The 6,314-nt window shown below is 51.9% G+C and overlaps 1 protein-coding gene across 5 annotated transcripts in view; it reads right to left on the bottom strand.

Moving 5' to 3' along the window:
- PSD (pleckstrin and Sec7 domain containing) overlaps window positions 1-6,314 on the bottom strand; it is a 543,766-nt gene that overhangs the window by 242,298 nt on the left and 295,154 nt on the right. The window lies entirely within an intron of this gene.

Here is a 6,314-nt window from a genome sequence, read left to right as displayed (position 1 = left end):
TATTCATTAGGCCACTCCCCACCATAGTGGGTAAACTGGGGGTCAGGCAGGAAGTTAGATTAGAAAGCTGACTGGATTGGACGAAGCAACACCTAGTGGCAGAGGGTGTTGTGGAGGAAGAGACAGTAGGGTCTCTGTCAGGGGTGGGATCCTGACAGAGGCTTGGCATTGAAAAGAACGTAACGGGTCCGCGCCAGCTCCGGGAAGCGGCGGGACCCAAGAAAGGACTAGAAGCGAGATAGATTGTGCTGAGTGAGAAACGAGATCAAGCAATAGGAGAATTCCAGTAGGGGTCGTGCTGTAAGACCGGAGCAACACCCTACTGAGGCGCACTACCGGTGGTCGGAACGCCGAGGGAGTATTATAACATTCAGCTTCAAGCAATACTCTAAACAGCGGCAGGACAGTCAGTTTAAGGCGGGCTGTCTAACACATATCACCTATGAAGTCTTGGGAGGCAATTGCGGGAGAGGGGCGTCTCTAGGGTCCCGGAAGAACTCCAGGCCTATCCGACAAACGGGTGCCGTTCTAACTGTAACATCAGGAAGGGACGGAAGATTAGAAGAACATCATTTAATCGAGTTGTGAGGGAACTTAAGAAACAGACACAACGGTTGTGGGGTACTTTCCGTAAGCACAGCAGGGGAGGACTACAACACATAGCGCTAAGAAGGAAGGCACCGATTTCCACCTGTGAAGTGAACTCTGGAGGTGCCATTGGACCGGCCGGACTTGCGCAGCCTGGTGAACCGTATTCTGGACTGAGGACTCAGAGATCTCCAGTAAAGAGGTAAAGAGACTGCAACCTGGTGTCCTCGTTATTTACCGCGACCTGCACCCCACAACTGCACCGTTACAACACCACTTATTGCACCGGACGTCCCCCACTGACAGACAGGGCCACGGACCGGGTCTAGCCACCGTGACAACCCCAGGACTGAGACCCAGAGGCCCGGCTCCGGGTACCCCTCGGCCCTGCGGCGGTGTGGGGGCGCTCCATAATCTTCTATATGTTCTGTGGGACTGGTATCTACCAGTGCAGCGCCCCAGAGTCCTGGTCGTTGCAGTACTGTGGCTCCGCCACTAAGGGGAGCCATGGTGCGTTCGATGGCACTGAAGGAGTTCCTCCAATCAGATATCACAGACACCAATATGTTTCACAGCTGGGCCTCCGGGGGGAGCTAAGGGTGCTATTCATTAGGCCACTCCCCACCATAGTGGGTAAACTGGGGGTCAGGCAGGAAGTTAGTAGAGAAAGCTGACTGGATCGAACGAAGCAACACCTAGTGAGAGAGGGTGTTGTGGAGGAAGAGACAGTAGGGCCTCTGCCAGGGGTGGGATCCTGGCAGAGGCTTGGCATTGAAAGAACGTAACGGGACCGTGCCTGCTCAGAATAGCGGCGGTGCCCTAAGAAAGGATTAGAAGCGAGATAGATTGTGCTGAGTGAGAAACGAAATCAAGCAGAAGGAGAATACCAGCAGGGGTTTTGTTGAAAGAGGCAGCACCTTGCTGAGGCGCATTACCGGTGGCCGGAACGCCGAGGGAGTGGAATAATATACAGCTTTAAGCCATACTCCAAACAGCGGCAGGACAGTCAGTCTCAGGCGGGCTGTCTACCACATATCACCTATGAAGTCTTGGGGGGCAATTGCGGGAGAGGGGCGTCTCTAGGGTCCCGGAAGAACTCCAGGCCTACCTGACAAACGGGTGCCGTTCTTACTGTAACATCAGGAAGGGACGGAAGATTAGCAGAAGATCAGTTAATCGAGTTGTGAGGGAACTTAAGAAACAGACACAACAGTTGTGGGGTACTTTCCGTAAGCACAGCAGGGAAGGACTACAACACAAAGTGCTAAGAAGGAAGGCACTGATTTCCACCTGTGAGGAGAACTCTGGAAGTGCTATTGGACCGGCCGGACTAGCGCAGCCTGGTGGACCGGATTCTGGACTGAGGACCGAGAGATCTCCAGTAAAGAGGTAAAGAGACTGCAACCTGGTGTCCTCGTTATTTATCGCGACCTGCACCCCACAACTGCACCGCTATACCACCGTTAACAGCACCTATTGGCAACGGACGTCCCCCACTGACAGACAGGGCCACGGACCGGGTCTAGCCACCGTGACAACCCCAGGACTGAGATCCCAGAGGCCGGGCTCCGGGTACCCCTCGGCCCTGCGGCGGTGTGGGGGCGCTCCACAACTTGGCGTCACGAACAGGATCTACTTAAGCCTGAAGAATCAGGTCATGTGTGCCTAGAGACTGTGATTTACTGTACTTGAACCGTACTTTATTGAAAAGACTGTGTGTTGTGCCATTTGCCGCCAAAATCCGCCGCCATTGCAGCGCTGAGGAGAGCGCAGGAAGAGAAGAGGGGCGTGGAGTGGGCGTAGACAAGTTGGAGAGCGCGAACAGCAATGGCCGCCCAGTCTAAATATTTCTGTGTGTTGAGGACGTGCCCGTCAACAGCTGAGGTCCGCCTCCTGATCCTGGCCGGAGGGTGGAGACCATGGGGACGGGGCCGCCCACGGAAGAGACCGCGGGAAGAAGACGCGGGAAAAGAACAAGAAATGGCGGCACCAGGAGCACAGCGCGGAGCTGACCCGGCCCAGTCCGAGGCCGCACAAGCTGGGACAGGCTCCGAAACGCCAACGCTGCGGGGTCTGACCCTCACCGAGCCACTGTTGGGCCGACCCCCTGTGCCACTGTCCGAAGAATGTGTGGCTGCAGCCGAGGCCCGACAGCTGGCCCGCCGCCTGAAGGCTGATGCCCGTGCCCTCACCCGGGTGGGCCAGCCCTCCGAGATCAAGTTGTCTCCTGTTGCTGCTTACCCGGCCGCGGCGGAAAGTACGTTACCCGCACCGGGCCTGAAAATCATGCCGGATGCTGAGCACTTACGGCGTCTTATGGCAGAGTGGCGGAGCCGGCCCCAGGCAGAGCAAGTTAATTTGATTAGTGTTCCGGAGATTCCGTCCTCACACTGGGGTGTGGTGGTGGCCTTTAACCCCCGGTATGGAAGAGGGGTGATCCAGGAAATTGGAGAGCCGCTGCAGATCCGCGTGGACCGGGAGGAGGTGGAGCCTTGCAGCGGAAGGTTCGATCGTGACCTGGAGCCGGGAGACGCCGTCACCTACACGAGGTGGAGAAGGGGCACTGGAGAGACGGGCTGGTTCGCCCGAGGTGTCCAACGATGCGTCGCCCTCCAGGCTGCGGCGGGAGCACCGGAAGGAGATAATCCCGTAGGGAAGGCAGCAGGACCCGGCCCCGAGGAATCGCGAGAAGCTCGGCCTCGCCGTGCCCCGGAGGGACGGGTGCACCTGCCGACAAGGAGGACCTCCCGGCGAGGGATTTTATCACTGCTGGGACCGGAACGGCGTCCTGGCTCACCAGTGCGATCTGTTGGCCTGGTGAGACCGGATAAGAGGCCACCTTCCGCTTCACCACAGTAAGATTCTACTGTACTTTCTTATTTGTAAAATAGTTACTGTTTGTTCTTTAAGTTGCTGCTAAACCCGTCCAGGGTAAACTTTAAAAAGGTGACCCCTTTGTTGACCCGGGGTCACTATTGTTGTTTTCTTGAAGTTTTGCACAAAGTTACACAAACTGCGAAATCATGGACTGTGCATGATTTGAACTTTCTTGTAAATAGTTTGCACCTTCTTAAAGGTGCTTCCTACTGGTTTTGTTTAAAGACATTTTGCGAAGATACCATTCCGGAGCCTTTGCATGGACTGGTAGGCTGAGAAGAAGAGCTACCTCAGAAAGACTTGATCTCCTCTTAAAGGGGAGGTTAGAATTGAACTTGAAAGTGATACTGTTTTAGAACAGTAATGTCGAGATAATGCTTTGAAGGAAATGTAACTGTTTTTCATGGAAAAGTTATGTGTGTTTAATTTGTTTAAAATGTGAAACATAGATAATGTTCTTTGAAGAGAAAGATGTAGAAAGCCCGTAGGGGTAGATGTAGAGTTCCGTTTAACTGAAAGTAAAGAAGTAATAACGAAGGTGAGGATAGAAGGTAAACCCTGCGTCCCCATAGAAAGTTAGTTCGTTACTAAGGACAGAAAGTAGACCCGTAGGGGTTAGTGAGTGAGTCCTTATAGGAGCCAAGCAGAGTGTGCTCCATGCTCTCAAATTGAAAGGAATGTTATGTCTATACTATGTATAGTAGAGAAAGGCAGTAGGCCCTGGCTGAACGGGGCGGTCCTGTAAAAGAAAGGAGAGGCAGTAGGTCTGGTGCCATAGGGACAGGCGGTCCTGCAGGTTCAAAGTAGGAGAATGTGAAGTTACCTTGCCCTGTAATGTGATTATAGGAAGGCCTTTGATAAACTAAGAGTGTATGTTTCTTAAAGGCAATGTTAATTTATTGTTCCAGCATTTGCACTTAGTAGAATACCCGGTTGGGTAATGAGAGTTAATTGTAGCCTGTTGCTATGATATTTGATTATGTTTTGTAACGTTAAAGTGTCCTCACCTCCCATAAAGGGAAGCCTGTTCAAGTATGCTTATTGTTTTGCACTCAACAAATTTGTATGTCTTTTTGCTAACCTGTATTGTTGTTTTCTTCCCAGTCCCGGAGTACTGTGTTTAACCAGGGGGGAGTGCAGCGCCCCAGAGTCCTGGTCGTTGCAGTACTGTGGCTCCGCCACTAAGGGGAGCCATGGTGCGTTCGATGGCACTGAAGGAGTTCCTCCAATCAGATATCACAGACACCAATATGTTTCACAGCTGGGCCTCCGGGGGGAGCTAAGGGTGCTATTCATTAGGCCACTCCCCACCATAGTGGGTAAACTGGGGGTCAGGCAGGAAGTTAGTAGAGAAAGCTGACTGGATCGAACGAAGCAACACCTAGTGAGAGAGGGTGTTGTGGAGGAAGAGACAGTAGGGCCTCTGCCAGGGGTGGGATCCTGGCAGAGGCTTGGCATTGAAAGAACGTAACGGGACCGTGCCTGCTCAGAATAGCGGCGGTGCCCTAAGAAAGGATTAGAAGCGAGATAGATTGTGCTGAGTGAGAAACGAAATCAAGCAGAAGGAGAATACCAGCAGGGGTTTTGTTGAAAGAGGCAGCACCTTGCTGAGGCGCATTACCGGTGGCCGGAACGCCGAGGGAGTGGAATAATATACAGCTTTAAGCCATACTCCAAACAGCGGCAGGACAGTCAGTCTCAGGCGGGCTGTCTACCACATATCACCTATGAAGTCTTGGGGGGCAATTGCGGGAGAGGGGCGTCTCTAGGGTCCCGGAAGAACTCCAGGCCTACCTGACAAACGGGTGCCGTTCTTACTGTAACATCAGGAAGGGACGGAAGATTAGCAGAAGATCAGTTAATCGAGTTGTGAGGGAACTTAAGAAACAGACACAACAGTTGTGGGGTACTTTCCGTAAGCACAGCAGGGAAGGACTACAACACAAAGCGCTAAGAAGGAAGGCACTGATTTCCACCTGTGAGGAGAACTCTGGAAGTGCTATTGGACCGGCCGGACTTGCGCAGCCTGGTGGATCGGATTCTGGACTGAGGACCGAGAGATCTCCAGTAAAGAGGTAAAGAGACTGCAACCTGGTGTCCTCGTTATTTATCGCGACCTGCACCCCACAACTGCACCGCTATACCACCGTTAACAGCACCTATTGGCAACGGACGTCCCCCACTGACAGACAGGGCCACGGACCGGGTCTAGCCACCGTGACAACCCCAGGACTGAGATCCCAGAGGCCCGGCTCCGGGTACCCCTCGGCCCTGCGGCGGTGTGGGGGCGCTCCACACCACTATATGGTCACTATATGGCTGTAATATCAGTGCTGGTCTTTGTATAGAAATTTGTATTAGTAACAGTGCCTTCAATTGCTGAGGTTCTCCTACATCCACTATTAGGGTGCACCACCAATGTTTATAAGTGCATTACATTTTTGCAAACACAAGTCCATCCATACCTTTAGCTAGCAAGTCGGTTCATTTATAGGTTTATTACCTCCATCGTATTATCAACCGCTTAGTCAGTTTCTTAAAAATACCAAAATATAAAAATGTGAGTGTCCTCAGTGGTTGATACCTTTTAATGGCTAACTGAAAAGATAACAAATTGCAATCTTTCCAGACTACTCAGGTCTCTTCATCAGGCATAGAAAAGCACAAAATCTGAAGAGTCACATATTTATACACAACAGGACACAGGAATAATGCAATAGATAAACGGAAGTGACAGTTTTGGCCATAAATATTGGAACATTAAAAATAACAATGACTATAAGTTTCTTGTGAATGTAATATTTAGCCTATTTGTGTCTCCTCTGTTTCCGCTTTTGGCCACTGGGTAG

The sequence above is a fragment of the Ranitomeya variabilis genome, chromosome 4 (assembly GCF_051348905.1).
Source record: "Ranitomeya variabilis isolate aRanVar5 chromosome 4, aRanVar5.hap1, whole genome shotgun sequence".
Classification (NCBI taxonomy): domain Eukaryota; kingdom Metazoa; phylum Chordata; class Amphibia; order Anura; family Dendrobatidae; genus Ranitomeya; species Ranitomeya variabilis.
The sequence above is the reverse complement of the archived record's forward strand: the minus strand, read 5'-3'. Positions and strand labels throughout refer to the sequence as shown.